The sequence below is a fragment of the Erpetoichthys calabaricus genome, chromosome 7 (genome assembly GCF_900747795.2).
Source record: "Erpetoichthys calabaricus chromosome 7, fErpCal1.3, whole genome shotgun sequence".
In the NCBI taxonomy this organism is placed as follows: domain Eukaryota; kingdom Metazoa; phylum Chordata; class Cladistia; order Polypteriformes; family Polypteridae; genus Erpetoichthys; species Erpetoichthys calabaricus.
Window position 1 is genome coordinate 146,017,821 of NC_041400.2, and position 20,008 is coordinate 146,037,828.

The following is a 20,008-nucleotide window of genomic DNA, read 5'->3' on the forward strand; positions in this document are numbered from 1 at the left end:
AAAGATGTTGGTAACATGAATGGACATTTCAGACTACTTAAGGAGTATGCAGATTGCTGAGCCTCTACAGATATTGTACAACCTGAGTCTTCAAGGTGGGATGATCCCAGATCTGTGAAAAACATCAAGTCTTGTGCTGGTTCCCAAAGTTGGGTGACCAGCTGAAATAAATGACTACAGACTGGTGTCCATCACATTATACAGAACATCATGAAGACACTAGAGCAGCTGCTGCTGCATCACCTCAGACCACAGGTTCAGTAGGCACTGGAACCCCTACTCTTTGCATACCAGGAGCACACTGGTGTTGAGCATGCAGTCCTCTACATGCTTACACCAGACCCACTCTTTTTTGGATGAACTGGATGGTTATGTGAGGGTAATGTTTTTTGATTTTTTTGAGTGCATTTAACACCATCCAACCCTCCATTCCTAATGATGAACTGGAGAGGATGGATATGGATTCCACCTTCACCTCCTGGATTTATAACTACCTGACTGGACGACAGCAGTTTGTCAAACTGGGGAATTGTGTCTCCGGGACAGTAGTGAGCAATGTTGGAGCCCCAGAAAGGACTGTTCACATTATACACAGCTGACTTTAAATATAAGTCAGACTTTTGCTACATTTAGAAGTACTCTGATGATACAGCTATTGTGGCATGTTTAAGGAACTAGCAGGAAGGGGAATATAGGGATCTCATTGGAGCTTTCAGTGACTGGAGCAATAAGAACTGCTTGGTTCTATATACGATAAAGACCAAGAAGATGATTGTGAATTTCCAAAGGTCTAATTTCCCCCATCAGCCTGTGAACATATGAGGGGAGGAAATTGAAATGGTGTAGACTTATAAATATGTACCCACCCTGATGACAGACTGGATTGGTCTGTGAACACAGGAAGGTGCAGAGAAGGCTCTTTTGCCTTAGAAGACTCAGATATGCAATGAAATGTTGTCTTTGTTCTGTCAGACAGTTGTTGCCAGTGTCTTCTTCTTTGCTGCCTTGCGTTGGGGAAACAGTATGACAGATAAGCTCTGAGGCTAGGGATCTGCACTGGCAAGCGGAAGGTTGGCGGTTTGAATCCCATAAATACCAATAGGGACTCTGTTCTGTTGGGCCCTTGAGCAAGGCCCATAACCTGCAATTGCTGAGCGCTTTGAGTAGTGAGAAAAAGCGCTATATAAATGCAAAGAATTAATTAATTAATAAGAACATAAAGAAGCTAGACAAGCTGGTGAATAAGGCCAGCTCAGTGCTGGGTAGGACTGTGGACTCAATGGCAATGGTGGTGGAAAGATGTATGGGGAGAAAGGTAGAGGCCATCTTTAACAATAGCAGTCACTCCTCCTCTCCACAGCTTTTTGGCAGATCAGAAAAATAAATGTAACAATCGTCTTCTCTCACTGTGCTGTAGAACAGAACATTTCAGAAGATCACTTGTTCATATTGCTATGAGATTTTATAACTCTGTTGTCAACACAAGTAATTTATGACCTGGTCACCATTCTACCTTCTGACACTGTAACAATTGACCATTTTTACTATTTACCTTTTACTGTTTTGACTGTTTTGTTCTCCATCCTTTTTAATAATATGTAACCATTTTTACTGATATCTGTTTCTGTTTCACGCAAGGAAAAATGTGTCTTATTTGTCAGTACTTTCAGAAGAATAAGCATAGTTGAGTAAAAGAAAAACTTGTTATGTGCCTGGTCCTCTTTAGCAAAAGTAATTTATATCACATAATACAGTATATACAGTATAACATACTGTATATAATGAAATATTATATACATAATGTCAAGCGCCTGTGTTTGGGAGGCAGCGTAAGGGCTCTGGAGATGGTAGTTACCTGCTAAACCAGGGGTTGGCGCTGTGTTCTAATGCTTTTTCTCTTCCTCCCTCTGCAGAACAGAAGAGTGACGACCATTCCACCTCTGATGTCACTTCAGTTGTCCACCCTCCTGGACCCTTCCTGTCCTGCCTGGAACCCATTTGACTAGAAGTTCAGCCATATTTTCTTGGTTCTCAGTTGGACTTGTGTCTGAAAAGACACCTTGATCATCTCTGTATAAAGATCAACAAATTCTTTTGTTTTACATTATACGGGGTCATCCCCCCAAAACATTTTCTGTGTTGGTACTCTTCTTTAACAATATAGAACATTACTTTTAATAGTAATATCATACACATGATATTATATGACATATTTAGTGCTACAGTGGAATGAAACTTGCACTTTCTTCAGGAAACTATGAACCTATTTTGTTAAATGCAGAGCAACTAGGGATACACCAATTGAGAAGAAACAACAAAAACAGAAGAAAAAATGTTTTTTTACAGAAATATGTTCTTACAAGGTGGCACGGTGGCGCAGTGGGTAGCGCTGCTGCCTCGCAGTTGGGAGACCTGGGGACCTGGGTTCGATTCCCGGGTCCTCCCTGCATGGAGTTTGCATGTTCTCCCCGTGTCTGCGTGGGTTTCCTCCGGGCGCTCCGGTTTCCTCCCACATTCCAAAAGACATGCAGGTTAGGTGGATTGGCGATTCTAAATTGGCCCTAGTGTGTGCTTGGTGTGTGGGTGTGTTTGTGTGTGTCCTGCGGTGGGTTGGCACCCTGCCCAGGATTGTTTCCTGCCTTGTGCCCTGTGTTGGCTGGGATTGGCTCCAGCAGACCCCCGTGACCCTGTGTTTGGATTCAGCGGGTTGGAAAATGGATGGATGGATGTTCTTACAAAATAGCATTTGGACTTGGTGTCCAAACATGTAAATCTACCAACAGTTCTTCCATCTGAGTGTCTACAGGACCTTCTTGGAGTGAGCTATTTGTTTTTCCTTGGGTGCTTTTATAGCCTTGGTTGGTATAACATTGAAAGAAATGAACCTTTAAAAACTGTCTTACCTTCCTGGGTTGGGTCAGAATCATTAGACTTGTAATGGTCCTAAAATCCCTGATTTTTAGTACTTGCCTAAGCCGAGGGAAAAGAATAGGCATTGAGAGTTCTTCATCCTCTCTCTAGCAAGAGCAGGTGGAGTGAACCGTGAAATGAGTAACTATTATAAAACAGTTAGCAGCATAATAACATTTATAAAATTCATGAAATTCACATGAGAATGGAAAAATGCAGTTCAACAGAGAGAACATTATAGTTAATCAAATGGAAGATGTGATATTAAAGATTAAAGAATGTCAGCTTTTTAATGCAAAATAGAGAAGAGTGCTTTTGGGATTGGATTACAATGGTCCAAATGGTGGCATTTAGTTAGCAGACAAGGAGATGGATGTAAAATTAGCTTATCTTTATACTGCAACCATTCTGTTACTGTACATCTAGTGCAGAGAACAAAAACATGAATACTATGAACAAGTAAAAAGCACATTTTGTGATGGTGAGTGCGGTCTTCCATGCCTTGGCATGCTGGACCAGTAACATCACTTCAAGACAGGCCCACTGAATCATCAAACTAATGAAGAAGGCAGACTCAGTTACACAGAGCACTCTCAACCTGCTGGAGGTAGTAGTGGAGGAGTGAATGAAGACAAAACGGATGGTCATAATAAACAATGCTGCACATCCCCTCTTAGACAACACTAGCACTGAGGATTTTTCAACCAACAAATTATTCAGCAGAAGTGTGACAAGAAATGCTACTGAGGCTGCTTTATACCAACAGCAGTACGCCTGCATAATACCTCACTGGGACTGTTCTCTTATCATTAGCCAAGTCAGAAGTTTTCTTCTTTTTGGTAATTCTTGTATGTATTTGAAGAAGTTATTGTTGTTTGTTATAATATTTCTTGAGCTTGTGTAAAAAGCTCAAGATGCAAAATAAGTTCTATCTATCTATCTATCTATCTATCTATCTATCTATCTATCTATCTATCTATCTATCTATCTATCTATCTATCTATCTATCTATCTATCTATCTATCTATCTATCTATCTATCTATTGTAATAACAAAGCAGACACAATAAAGAGTGTTGGGACACTGCAGGCACACCCCATATAATTTTAATCTCAAAGAAGAAGAAAACATCTTTTTAGATGGGAGTCTGGTTCTGACTGTTCAAGTTAGCAGGTTCTTCTGGTTATGTCAGTTTCTGGCAAGAAGAGGTGGGTCCATGCAGACAGACACTGGAAATTACAGCAGTGATAGGAAAGCCGTCAATCTTCTGGTCTGTGGAGGGTGGAAAAGAAATGGTGCTATCATGGAGCGCCAACTCCTGAAGCAGTGGAGAATTACAATCATCAGGCCCTTAAACTGACCCCTATGTGCATGCATGTAACTCTATCTATCTATCTATCTATCTATCTATCTATCTATCTATCTATCTATCTATCTATCTATCTATCTATCTATCTATCTATCTATCTATCTATCTATCTATCTATCTATCTATCTATCTATCTATCTAGTGTGTTTTAATCACATTTTAGTGTTGGTATCCAACATAAACCATTTGTTTAAGGGTGTACAGTAGAAACATTTAATTAACTATGATGTTAACATTAATAAATGATCATTTAAAACAATAAGACTAATTTTTCAAATTTTAATATCGTGAAAAAATGTATAATATATAAAAGGCAAACGTAATAGGCACTAATAATGCATATTTAAAATAAAGTGTTACCACATAGGGCGGCACGGTGGCGCAATGGTAGCGCTGCTGCCTCGCAGTAAGGAGACCCGGGTTCACTTCCCGGGTCCTCCCTGCGTGGAGTTTGCATGTTCTCCCCATGTCTGAGTGGGTTTCCTCCGGGCGCTCCGGTTTCCTCCCACAGTCCAAAGACATGCAGGTTCGGTCGATTGCCGATTCTAAATTGGCCCTAGTGTGTGCTTGGTGTGTGGGTGTTTGTGTGTGTGTCCTGCGGTGGGTTGGCGCCCTGCCCAGGATTGGTTCCCTGCCTTGCACCCTGTGTTGGCTGGGATTGGCTCCAGCAGACCCCCGTGACCCTGTGTTCGGATTCAGCGGGTTGGAAAATGTATGGATGGATGGATATTACCACATACAAACAAAAGTGAGCATATTGAATGCCTGTGGGCACCAGACATTTATGTACAATCTGGAGACATTCTTCTTCTTGAGTAACGTAACAGTACACACAGAACGTTGGGAAGACAGAAGCACAGTGTAGGATTGCAATGATAATGAAATGACAAGTCTTCTCTCATCTTTTTGTGTTTCCATATCACATACCATAGCTAGGAGAAGTTGTTTACCCATATGTAGAAATGACAAAGGAAAGGAAAACAATACCGTGAACAAAGAAAGAAAGAGGCTCTGTTAGGAGTTGGCTGTTTCAAATCAATATACAAGTATTAAATAATGTGGCATACTCACATTTCCCAAGTTGAAGAAAACAGACACAATTGCCCAGCTGTCCACTTCTACAGGCTCAGCTGAATAATTCATCTCTTCTGCAAGATGGCCAAATGAGTCAGGTGAACAGAGTGTTTTTTTCTCATTTACCATTTTACTTTTTAATGTTCTTGTGCTCATTAGGAACATCTAACTGAGTACTTCACAGGGGACAGCTATGATTCTTTTGTCCATTTTCAAACTGCTGAAACTAGTTCAAGGCCTGCAGGCAGAGCCTATGTCAGCAGCATCAGTATGGGTGGTCAGCTCCAGAATATACTGTATGTGTACATGTACTGTCAGTGATTCATAGCATGGAACTGTGAGGCAGCAGTGCTAACCACCGTGCCATCATGCTTCTCTCTCTTAATATTTTACCTTACTTAAATCAGTCAATGAGATGAACCTTCACAAAAAGTCATCCCCTCTGACAATAACAGTGATTCTCGGCTCAGTTCTTAACATACAGGTGGTAAACTAGATTACGGGATGGGGCAGGTCAAAGGTCAATATAATATGTTGATCAACTGCAATGGAAATACCCAGGAGGGCTTACACCATAATTGCAAATAAGAAGCAGACAAAGGCTCTCTTTCTTAACAATCAGTAACACAACTAGCCCAATGAAATAGAGTGGGGGGGGGTGACCTTCGATAATGAGACATCAGCACTGACAATTAAGGGGGCAATCATTGTGTCCTCTTCCAATGTCAGAGTCTCCTCAGCTTCCCAATCTTGAAGTCACTCGATCATTCAAAAGCTTTCCGCTGCAGATCTTGCCGCTCAGGCTACCAGCAGCTGTCAACTCCAGAATTTACACAAGAACTGCATAAACAGATGCGGCCAAGCCAGGACATTACTCCAGGGCATTCTCTCAAGACTGTATACAGAAATTATTAGTTGACTGAAGCTGGCACAACTGAGGGGGAAATATGGAAATCAAAGATATGAAAAAAGAAATGGGAGCAAAACATTATATGCTCAGACACCAAAGATTAAGGATAAAATAAATTAAGTTGGGTTACTTTGTGAAAATTTTTTTTCCATACACAGAGCATACCAATTAATGGTGACTTACAGTATCTCCTGGGAATTAAACCTTTTATTTCCAAGAGCACACGGCCTCCTGGGAAGCCCCACACTTTTCATGAATGTAGGGTGGAAAGATCTCTGATGGGGAAGTCCTGCCTCATGGGTTGAAGCCTCTGTCAGGCTGTGATTTATGTGACGTGATAATAGCAAGGACAGCAGTTTATAAATCGCTAAGTTTTATTTGGTGAATGTCATGAGTGAAATAAATCATAAAACATTAAAAATGAAAGAAGCAACATTATATTTGGTTTAGAAGTTGCATGTAATTTTGTATTACTTTCCAACTACACTGTTTTTGATGTTAGTGTATAGAAGGCTTTTAAGTCAATGTGTTATTTATCAAAATAAGTTGAATTAAAATGAATCCAATAATACTTTAAATGAAACACAGAAAGTACAAACACACAATAAACACAAAGGCCACTGCAGTGCAAAGTACAGAACAATGAGGCAGTATTAAACACTCTAAACTACAATGAGCAAGTAAACACCTTCACCAGTCTCAGACTGGACTTTAAACGCCTGGGCTCTTCTGCTCCGCCTCACTGGGTAAATGTTGCCAAGTCACTTAATCTGCCTGTTTATCATCTGTACAGACATCTGTGTACACAACTGTACTCTAATTCTGTGAACAGATGTTTAGTATTGACTCAGTGCTGGGTGCCTAGGTGAGTGGGGTTCTGCAACTCATTAATCTGAAATGGCCAACTGACTTCACTGATGACGGGGATGTTGTTCACTCAAAACTGTCTTAATCTGACACCCTCTTTGATATTGTAAGTCCTGCATAAGATAATGCATCTCTACCTATTATGGAGCCAGTTGCATATTCTGCTTGTTTTCCAGTTGTAAAAATCATTGAGAAAAGGTAGTGTGTTGAGTGTAGACTCGACCATTAGAACCAAGATCACACTGAAATTTTGTGACTAAGTAATCAGAAACTGCCACGCAGATTCTTTAATGATCTTGGTCTGACCAATTAACTTGTCTTATCTATTGTCCAATTGCAAAAAATCAGTGAAAACAATTGCACTATAGCTCTTTACTTGTAAAGTGAGGGTCATGGATGCAGGGACATTTGAAAAGTCAGGCTTGTACTTCTATACAGATCTGAAAAGTCTAAGCAGGTCTTACTAATGTAGGACGGGGTCCCAAACCTCAAGATGTGGGCTTACACTGGCAAAAAAGGGCCTGGTATTAACAACTGTTAATAGTTCAGGAGTTTGTTAATACACGATTCAAAAAACAAAGCACCAGCAAACAAACAAAAATCAAAAACTGGTAACAATAACTTGCCTAAGAATCCAAAGCAAAAAACTGTAGGACTGAACCAGAAAATAAAGTCATAGCAAATGTTTCCCAAAACCCAAAAGATAGAACTGTTGTGATCAGTAGTTTTTGTTAATTTTTTGTGGCTTCGTTTGAATGAATATTAAAAATGTTTGGAACTATTTGGGAGTTTCGGAACTCAAGAATTTTGAAAATAATGTTTGTTTTTCGTTTTTTGACATTTTACAAAAGTTGAAGGCGTCATCTTTGTCTTGCTATGGGTGCTGCCACTTCAGAGTAAAGGCATCAGGCATTTCCATGGCAATGATCCCCAGAATGCATGGTGCTAATCTGACATCATCGGAGCGACCACTTATAAGTCGATTTCTGAAGTGTAAGTGCATTTCCACACTATCCAAGACCAACAGATAACTCCTTATTTCTTAATTGTCTTCCTACTTTAGAATTCTGTTTTGGTTATTGGCCTTTGAGTTTTGATTAATGATTCATTTCAGACATCTAATTAGATTATCTTCAGCTTTGACCTAAGCTTGCTCCTGACTACACTCATCTCAATCATTTTCATAAAACTAAATTGTCTCAATTCAAGTTAGTAAAAGAATTTACAAATCAGGAATCAATAAAATGACCCAAACAAAAAGACCACTAACAAATTAGCAGAAAAGCTAATAGTGCAGTACAAGTACTAGTTTTGTTGGGCTGAATGGCCTGTTCTTGTGAAGCTTGCATTTCTAATATTATAATTTGTAATATTCCAATTATTATGGACGACTTAAGTGGATAGGATTGGTGAGTTTTGTTGGGTTGAATGGCCTGTTCTAACCAAAATATTTCTAATTAGTGAGGCATCACTAATCTTATATAGGTTAAGTGTGGTACCTCAGCTGGAGTGGCAAGGGCCTCCACCCCCCTTGAACTCAACAAAAGAAGACAAGGAGAATAACATACAGAATTACCATAGGAGGAGGAGGTCAAGGCACGCACTGATACAGTGCATTGCTGCACCCACCACATGACAAATCAGAATCCCAGATTAGGACCCGAGTGCAGCCATGCAATGGGTGACACCTCAGCACCACACTAGTTCAGATGGAATGGAACAGTGTGAGGTTTTTTATGGTGGCAGGAGTGCCAATTCTGCCACCAACCCCCAGGTTTTTCCCTGCAGGTTGGAAGTTAAGGGCCTTGCTCAAGGGCCCAACAGAGTAGAGTCACTTTTGACATTTTACGGGATTTGAACCTTCAACCTTCCGATTGCCAGTGCAGATCCCTAGCCTCAGAGCCACCACTCTGTGCCAAGGATTGTGCGTATTAGTCGAAGTATAGCTGCAAATCTTGAGAGACGATCTACCAGAAATTATCGCAGGGATCCAGGTTCAAATCCCGCTCATGGCACATTGCTGAATGGAAGAATATATCTCTAAAATAAACTTTTAAAAAAAACTTTTGATTCAACGAATGGTGCTTTGAATCCTACATTGCAGATGTAGTTGTTTATTTTTCTTTTTAGATTAAACAAAAACTGTTTAATGAATGATTGATTTGTCAAGGAACACATGGACAACAAGCATAGTTAAAATCACATTTAAACAAACTGCCCTCCCATTCTATTGAATCATAATTATAACAAATAATGCATTTCACTTACTTATATAGCACCTTTACCATGGTCTCAGACAGCTGCACAGATAATCAAGAGGGGTACAATAAAAATGAAAGCACAATAAGAATGAATAAATAATAGTGCACAGCCTTGTGTTGGTATGTATTTATAAAATTTGGGAAGTAATATATTCTAGATGATGCTGACATTTATTTAATTTGAAGTAGGTAAAAATAAATATTTGGAAATATTGCAAAGGGAAATGTTTATATACTTAACGCAAAACAACTATATGTATTCTAGTAAACAGCATGCACACCACTTAGTTAATTATATATATATGATTAGAATCATCTGAGTATTAAAGGTGTAGGTCTATTTTATAAGCATATTTTATAACATCAATGTTAATACAGAGTATAGCTATATTATTATTCTATATTTGCATTGCTATGAACAATTTGTATAATTAGTATTAAGTACAAAAAAAACATACCAGTCACCTATATATACCATATATATAATTTTTACTGCAGTAATTCATTAAGAATTATTGGTCTTTATATACCAGAAAGACTTTCCTACAGTCTTCTGTAGGAAATATGTACACATAGTTCATGTTTCTTTTCAGATAAAAATGAACTCACCCAAACAATGAATTTAAATTTAAATTGCAAAGATGAAGACAAGAAAAAAAAGTTTTCACTTTCTATGATTTGTATTTTTATAATTATACAGCACTTCATATTATTATTTTTAAAGCTCATTCTGTAAAATGAAACTATGATTATACAATTCAATGTTTATTATATTTATACATTATTATATATTTTTACACATTTTGCACACATATTTAATAAAAATAATAAACTGCACCAAGATTGTTTAAAAAATCATTCAAAAAATGTGTACGTGAATGTAAATATATCTGCACAAACCGACAATCATGAGTAATATTTTTAGAAAGTTCAAAAATAAACGGAAATCACAAAGCATCTGTGTGCCAACTCGAACAAGCATTTGCAGAATACATTAACTGACAAGAGGCTGACCCGCCCTTTCTGAGTTTTGGTAGCTAACACGAGCCGTGATTCGCCAATTCTTGGTAGCCGACTGAGGCGTCATTGACCAATTCTTGGTAGCCAAAAAAGGTTGTGAATGGTCAATTCTTGGTAGCCGATCCAGGGTTGCGATTGGCCCGAGCTTTTAATTCTTGGTAGAATCTTGGTAGCAGAAAGCAATCTGATTGGTTCTAGCTACCAAGAATTACCTCAACTCATGGCTGTTTGGAGGTGCCATAAACATAATTAATAGATTATTATTAGTTAATGGGCAAGAAATTAAAATAATTATACAATGCAAAAAGAAAGAAAACAAACATTTAAGAATATAAAACACAAAAGAAAAAAATGTTCAGTGAATGGATAAGCTATAAAGAAATCAAAGCCAGTGATGGCCCTGATCAAATCATGACTGGTTGGTATTGGTTTATCATTGATTCAATGTTTCATGCCCAAGTCATTGAAGTTCTGCAACTGATTAATTTGTAGCAGCAGGCCAACTTCATTAATGATTTGGTCATGATTAGGAAACTGCAAGAGCCTGACATTTTCAACATTATTCTCATGAGTTCCTGTATCTGTTAACACACATGCATGAATTTCCACCTCCAACTGGTCCTTCCTTCCAGCTCACTATTGTGAAACATCTATTTGAAGATTTGTACTAACACTGTGTACTTGCAGTATAAACAGCAGTTGTTTACTACTGACTCATTGTTACGAAGCAAAGTCATAAGAGACTTGCAGCTCAGGAATCTGAAATTCCATTAGTGACTGCGATGAAGCAGCCTGTTGTGTTTATCACTGGCCCAAGGAGTTTGTGCATTTATAGATACATGTGGGAGAAACTCAGCTTCCACCTTGCTGTGAACAAGTTGCTTAATTGGTTTGTTCTTGTTAAAAATATGTGTTAGAAGGTTATTTATTGAGTGTTAACTCAATATTGTGAGCTTAGTTCACTGGAGTTCTGCAATTAATTAAGCAGAAACAGTCTATCGACTTCAATGATAATTGGAAACAAGTAACCTGCAATCTTTACTGTTGTTTCTCTCAGCCCCTGCGTACTTGTAAGACATTGAATGTTTAGTGCTAACTCACTGTCACTGGAGAACAGCAATTCAAAGAAACTCAGAAGGCCTGACAACTCCTTTAATGACTCTCAGGAAGCCCAAGTGGCCTGATGTTTTCATCATAATCCCCTTGAATGGTGCATCATAGCCCAGCAGTGAGCTTCAGACTACACATGCCTCTACTTTTCCCATCTGCAATTTAGCTGGTGTAGGCCATTTTTGCAGGTTATAAATTTATATATTCATTAACTATGAAATTATGTCAGTTATTTTAATTGTTTATTTCACCAACTTTAAACTATAGTCGTCACATCTCTTAACCAACGACGGAATAAGGGTACGGCTCTCTTAATCTGACTCCAATTGGTTGCAGGACTTAAAGATTATTTTTTTGTAAGTTGTGACCTGTTTATAATTAACTTTAATATTTGAATCAGCATTGACTTACTATTATTTGCAAAGCTATTGGTTATATATACATATATATATATATATACAGTGGAACCTCGGTTCACGAACGTACAAATCGGTTTATTACCAAAAAGTTCACCAAACATTTGCCTCGGTTCACTCGGTACACGAACAAGCCAGTTTCCCTTTCGATTTGTACATGTTCAGTCTCTCCCTGTGCAGCGCGAGAGAGAGAGCCGCGCGCACACACAGGCAGCGCGTGAGAGAGAGACAGAGACACACACACAGGCAGCGCCAGAGAGAGAGAGAGAGCTGGACGCATAAGGTAGAGAAGGCAGTTAAAGAATGCACTGGGCTTGATTTTATTTTCACTTCTGTTTACAGTGATCGGTTCGTAGTGCGCATTGTTGCAATGTTACTTTTCTTGGTTGTTTATTAAATTACGGATTTTTTCAAATGTTCATTTTTTTCTCTGTGCTTAAAACTCATTAAAAAAAAGTGTTTTTAGCCAGCAGTTGGTAGCGCTATAGCGCAAACTATTGCAGTGTTTTCTCTAGTTGTTCAAGGTTTTCTCAGTGTTATTTAATGTTTTTACATTTAGTTTACTATTACACTGTGCATTCTATGGTTTAATTAACTATATTTGTGCTTAAAAACTTAAAAAAATATATATTTACATACAGTTTGTATGGTCTGGAATGGATTAATTGTATTTACATGCAATCCTATGGGGGAAATCGCTTCGGTTCACAACCAAATCGGTTTACGACCAGAGTTTTGGAACGAATTATGGTCGTGAACCGAGGTTCCACTGTATATATATATATATATATATATATATATATATATATATATATATATCTTTAGTGTTATGGCTAGGGGCCTCAAGACATGCAAGTCTCTAAATGTTGCAAAAGCACTTAAAGAGGGGGATATACTTCCAAACCCCAGCTAGATAACTAGGCAAACACAGAAACATCATGAAAACAAAAGGGTTTTGTTCTTCACATTCTTCATTGTGCCATAGAGTACAATGCCAAAATGGAGTTGCCTAAAACCACAAGGCAATCCAAGGCGAACACAGTCCTAATAAAGTATCTATCTATCTATCTATCTATCTATCTATCTATCTATCTATCTATCTATCTATCTATCTATCTATCTATCTATCTATCTATCTATCTATCTATCTATCTATCTAATGCAGAATCCCAAGGCCAAGTCAAAAAACACAGCACAGAGGTCAAAAATTCAGGATAAATGAAAAAGCACAAGCTCAGAAAAAAACACTAGAATTCATATTCAAAATGAACCACCAGGAACAATGGGAGATCCTCTAAGTTCCTAGTGGTCACCGACAGGTGGCTCCGCTCCCCGGTGGACCACCTACAAAATACATGGAACATAGCCAAGGCATTGAAACTTAAACATGAGAAACAGCAAATAAACACAAATAAACTTAATACATATAAAACTGACAAAGACGATATAAAGTGTGAATTTGATTTCCAGCCAGGAAAGGAACACTGGCTGAGCCATGACTCTGTGAAAGAAAAGACCTCAGCTAACAGTCGTGGTTTATATGTAACCTCAGAGTTGAAACGCTGTTTAACTAGGGTGTGCTCAGGGACTAAGTCACTTTCCTAGCGTGTGTTACATGAATAATAGTTCACATGCAACCTCAGAGACTAAGTGTTATTCATTAGTGTGAAGTTCAAAATAAAACCTTACAGGCTAGGCAGCTTAACTTAACATCTGTTGCATTTAATTATAACTATTAAAGCATACACACCAAGTATGACTATTCAGAATGTGAACCTCAGAGGATGAGTTTCCGACATGTGTCCATAGGTAAAAAGGGTTGTACTTTTTCAGCATTAACATTCGCAATAGCAGTGTAAATGATCACACATGGTTACAATAATTGAAAGTTTATTAACCAGCAAACAATATAATATGCATAGAATAGCTAAGAAAATAGATACTTGCTGTAGGAGATTTCCCTACAATCTTCCAAATAGGTCATTGGGTTCCAGTCTCCTTATACTCTGATTTATGGCCTAAGACAAGTTACTAAACCTTTGCAGATCAACAGTTATCAGATGGACTGAAGTGTAACTACCTGACTCCTGGAAACATGCAGCTGAAGAAATTCACTGGCCTTTGATGTTTGAGAAATTCAAACTGTTATGTAGCCGAATAGTTCTTGTCCCAGAGAAAGGGCCAAAGAGTCAGCTTTCTTTTATCAGAGGACAATGGTGGTGGTTTATCTGAAGACAGCAAAAGATATTATTTCATCAGATGGGAATCGGTTCTCTCCTCCTCTTTGATGTGTAGGCAAAGGTACTGCTAATGCAATACATAGCATGGGCATCTGTACTCAGGTCGTTCATGGTAGGTCAATTAATAATAATATTCCCCTGTTTATATTCACACCAATATCCTACACCAGACACTGTGATCAACGTCTTTGTATTTGGCAAAATAACAGCAATTATTGACAAACCAAAATGAGCTCTGACTCTTCATATTGCCTGGCCACGTCCACCTTGCTGTATTTGTCCTATAAGAGGTATACTGTATGAAAATCACTCACATATACATAAGGCATGTGTATGCAATGAATGCACCATGGTCCATGGCAGCCATTCTCAGTGTAAGCTATAGCTTGGTTTTAGGGACTAGCAGCCTAATTTCTAGTTTGGTTATATTACATTTTTTACACTTAAGTTGAAATTATAAAATTTTTTGCAGAAGGTGGTTGGTATTACTTTTTTTTACCCTGCAAGATTCCCACTTGGGTAAATGGGATGATTTATTTTTCACATAACTCTTTGCACTTTTGATGACTGCTTCCTGGGCTGTTTTATAATCTCTGTATTGGTCCCTGATGATCTATTTGACCCAAGTTATTGAAAGCTCCATAACTGTTATGATATCAAATGTTTCTGAGCCTAATTCTACAAATTGGCTTTCTTGTCAGCTGGAAACTGACCTTTATATTTTTATTGTGGTAGTTATTGTTAAAAAATGTGGTAGTCAATAACAGTGGCCTGAAATTCAAAGAAAGGGAGGAATGGTAAACAGATTATAAAAAGAAAATATTTGATTGAAATTATTAATCTACATTTAAGGAAAATTAAAATACTGACAGCATCTGATGTGCCTAGAAGTCCATCGTACCAGGAAAGGTAACTCATATTGGCTAACCAACTCTTTTTTGATGAATTAATATGGATTTGAGAATGTTATGTTTAATGTTTTAAATATTTTATGTCTTTGAAAAATTGAATAGACAATATTAAATTACCTGTAGTATGAGAAGGAGCGAGGATGTGTTCATGAATGGGTTCAGAAATTGACTGGTGACCTGGCCATCTTTGCTTCTTGTCAGGAAAATCCCTGGCCCTCAGCCGCCCTGAATTAGATAAGCAGGCTTGAGAATGCTAGAACCTGGAATGGAGGTCCATTGGTTAGCACTGCTGAGGCACAGGTTCAAAGTCCAGGGGTCCAGATCCAGCTCAGTCATTGTCTGTAGGCTTGTGCACCTTCTCCACACATCTGTATTGGTTTATCTCTGGCCACTGAAGTTTTCCTCTCACATGCAGAGGTGTGTGTGTAAAAACAAAGTGTATCCTGCGATGGATGGCCTTTCATGTATGGTTGGCTCCTGACTTGTGTTATAGTTTGACCAGGAACCATTGCCCTTTATCAAGAAGTTCAAGTATCTTGGGATCTTGCTCCAGAGTAATGGAAAAAGGGAATGTGAGATCGATAAAAAAATTAAAGTGATGGCAGTTGTTCTGTGGGTGCTGTACCGGTCTATGGTGTTGAATCGGGAGCAGACTCCAAAGGCAAAACTCTCAGTTTACTAGTTGATCTACATCGCTGCCCTCACCTATGGTTATGAGCTGTGGGTAATGACCGAAACAAGAAGATTGTTAATTGTCACGCATCCATGACCAAGGATCGATCTCCTTGCTGGCTCATTTGAGGTAGGTGATAACCCACCGGGGCAAAAGGGGGCACTGTCGCTAACTGTGTTGTCTACTGTTTTCCCTGCAGCTCCCAGAAACCTCCCAATAAGGGAAACTAGCTCCGCCTCGTCCAGACCTCCTGTTATAAAAAGCCCGGCTGCCTCCAGTCAGTTGTCTTTTGAGACCAGTTCCGGATGAGTCAGAGCTCTACGGGACACATCTATTTGTTGCAACAGCTAAAGCTAAAAGCTTGATGTTCTTTTCTGTTTTGTACCCTGCAGGGTTAGCTATTGCCAGAAGGCACTTGTTTAAGTTTATAGAAAGAAAGCAGGGAATTAAATGGGATGACCTGGCTGGTGTCCTACATATTCTTTGTTTGTTCCAGTTCTGTTTGGATCTGTGCTCGGCCAGCTCATACAGTACAAGCACCAAAACTGAAGTTTCTTCGCAGGGTGGCTGGACTGACACTTCGTGATAGGGTGAGAAGCTCAGCAATTCAGAAAGTCTCAGAGTAGAGTTGTTGAGAGGAGCCAGTTAAGGTAGTTTGGCATGCTTTTAGGATGCCCTCACAGTGGCTCCCCTTAGAGCTGCTCTGGATGTGTCCCACTAAATGGAAACCCTGTGGAAAACCCAGGACACACTTAAGGGAATTATATGTCTTGGTTGGCTTGGGAACACCTGGGAATTCCCAAAAAATGAGCTATAATCTGTAGCTGGGGAGAAGGAAATTTGGGCTGATCTGCTTGGCCTGCTGCAACCGCGACTATCACCAGGAAAAGTGACTTAGAAGATGAGTGGAAATAAGGTTTGACTAGAGTTTCATCCCTGGTTCAAACTACTGAAACATGTAGTTGAAGCAGAAACTCAGACAACCTATAAGAAGTATCTTGAGATATTGGAACAGCTTAGCTATTAGCTAAACAAACAAGCTTGATGCACTGAACAGTCTCCTGTCATTTGTTAAATGTTGTTTAGTTCTTAAGGCTAAATGAAACTTCTTGCACTTATTTGCTTTTATGCCTGAAAAGGACAAATCAAAACATTTATTTACTGTGGTGTGTATCTGGTATGTTCACCAGGGTACAATAAAGGGATGGACTTTGGATTTTTGGCCACTAATTGGTAGTAGGCTTTAATTCAAAAACTAGGCCTTAATGCTACAGCAGAGCCTAAAATCAAACTCAAGAAGCAGGTTTTGTGGCCTGCACAGACCACAAAAAGGTGTAAAGCATTCCGAACTCAGAAGGGGGAAGGGAACTGAAAAAACACCCAGCCCTCCAAAACCAAAACCAATGCTCTTTTATAATTAAATACTTTCTTAACAAAATATCAAAAGCAGAAAGTAGTCATTAAAGGCTATCTTTAAAGCAAAATCCATTAAAGGTGAATAACAGTCCTTGGTTGACAACTTTGATGTTACTCCAGGAACAGCAGAAAATCAGGTTGGCCAATCCTGACTAGTGGTCCATGCTATTTAATTGAAGCCCATCCATTTTCAGATTTCTGGCCTTGACACTGGGTGAATGAGTTTGTATGCTGTGTGATGGACTAACTCATCACAAAGGGTTGGACTGTTATGGCGAAGCCACACTTGTAAGAAGAAGATAGGTATTGAAAACAGACAACTAAATCACACCAGAAAACAAAATAAAATTTGTTACCAGGTGGACAGAGAGAATGATATAATCTGAAACTCAAAGCCAAAAGGACATGCCACGATATATGTTACCAGAACAACACAATAAAGAAGGATCAAAGGCCGTTTCTTTGTTTATCTAAAAAGCGATAATGAGATGAGTGTCTTGCTGGTATTTAAGGTGTCGTGCCGATGACATCACCTCTGGCAACCAGCTGGCATCTAGACCAAAACAGGGCGGCATGCAACAAACAACTAAATAATGGCTTACACAAAACTATATTTAACGTATAATCACAACACTGACCTACAGCAGATATTTCTGAGATATAGTAGGCTCTAAAACAAGATTAGGTTTTCACAAATAGGTCATAAATAAATGAATGGATAGAAATTGGGTATGGGTGATTGTGGGTGTCTATATCGTGAGAAGAACTTGTACCCCATGCACCTCATCCAGAGTTGCTACCTGCCTTGTAACCAGTATTTCTGGGCTATACTTCAGCTCTGTTATGATTTTAAAATTAAAAGAGAATTAAGTTAGTTCAACAAGAGTATGAAACCTGGCCAGGTGTGGGTGAGTGTAGGTGTGTGAGCCATGAGATGGACTGGCATCCTTGTATCCAATTTGGCTATTGTAACCTTGTCATCTTGTGACTTTAAAATAGAATTAAGTGGGTTCAGGTTCCATGGATAGGTGGTATGAAGGAGTGTGAGTGTGTGCAACATTATCTACTCCATACAATGTTGGCTCCTGCCTTGTGCCCAACTTAAGGGCTCTGGATTACCCAGTGTGGGCTGGATGGTCTTTTGGCCTTGGAACCCCTGCAGATTTTGTTTTGTTTTTCTGTCCTCCTAGCCATCTGACCTTACTTTTTAAATTTTTTTTTTTACATATTATTTAATATTACTCCCTAATTTTAATTGTTTTTTTATTCTTTGACGTCTTGTAAAGCAACTTGAGCTACATTGTTTGTATGAAAATATGCTTTATAAATAAATGTGGTTCTAAACTGGATGAAGAAGGTTCAATGAACAGATTGAAAGGAACACAATATGGGTGAATGTAGGTGTGGGAAACGCAATTGCAGCTCATCCAGGGATAGTTTCTGTCTTGCACCAAATTCTGCCAGGGTAGATACAATGAACATTAAACAGCTTCATGGAACCAACAGGTAGAAACTGGCCCAGTATGAGTGACGGTGGATGTGTGCCCTCTGATGGACTGATGTTATATTCCTGTGCTGCCGGAATTGAGTTGGCCTCAATGCAACCTTTAAACTGTAAAAAAGCAGATTCATTAAATGTATTGGTGTATTCCCTAAATAAGTAACGTAATTATTAGATTTGGGTTTGCTATTGGCTTTCATAACTGTCTATCCCTCCTTGGTGCTATGGAAGTTGATTCTAATGCATCAACAGCAGCAAACTAACTCTAATTAGACAAGGGTTGAAAAGAGTGCGATGGAAATAAAAGACAACGCAGGCTATAAAAGAAAGGTTCTCTAAATTAGAAGGATTATGCCACCTCATGCCAGCATTCCCGCTTTATTCTTGGCGCGCTGGAGGCTTCCAAATAGCTTTACCCCTCATTAATAGAAAGAATAAAAGACAAGCAAATAAAGAAAACACAAGTTCCAGGCACAACTGCTTTCAAAGTTCACCGTTCCCTTTAAATTTACGACCTCACAATATCCTGTTGTGTCTTGTAAATAAGTGCCTCAAGAATAAAATATGAAAGATTAAATGAAAGAGCCCATGGCTGAAATATAACAAGGTACTCAATCGCCTTAACAAGGATGCCTAGAGCCACTACTGGTGTGACACTTGTAGGCCAGCGGTGGCCGCTCCATGCCACAAGCACATTCTTTGATTCCTGGATATAATCTATGGTGAAGACCTGCAGGCTATGAAGACTTTTAATAGTTGGCCATTGATTTCTGTGTAGAGGAAAGAATCAAGGCTGAAACCAAAATACACCGTATATATATAATAGTGTCACCCTAGTGATTAATGGGCTCTGAAACACTTTTCTTAGTTTTTAAAACTCAGTAAGAAATAAATAACTAGATGCATACTTCAAGCGCATACCTAGTGTGAAGGCTAAGGGGCGCCATGGAGCCCCATACCTCAAGCAAAGCACACAAAAACAGTCTTGGGTTCTAATAAAGAGGGGGGGGGGGTTATTACAAAATACCTTTTATGAACAATAAACAGGTGTTTCTTCTTCCTTCTCTCTCCATCTCTCTCCACCGCACTGCTACTCCTCCAGCCGAGTGTTGCCTGCCTTTACTCCCTGCCTGGACAAGACGGTGCAGTCCCTTTAATTGAGGACCAGAGAGTACTTCCAGTGCCAGGGCTTTTGCCCATTGGAAGCACTTCTGGATCATATGGAACTCCCAAATAACAGGGAGTGTATCCCCCTGCAGTGCCCTCTTGCACCCTGCACCTTGCGCAACCGGACTACAATTCCCAGCATTTTGCTGCTGGTTTTTGAACG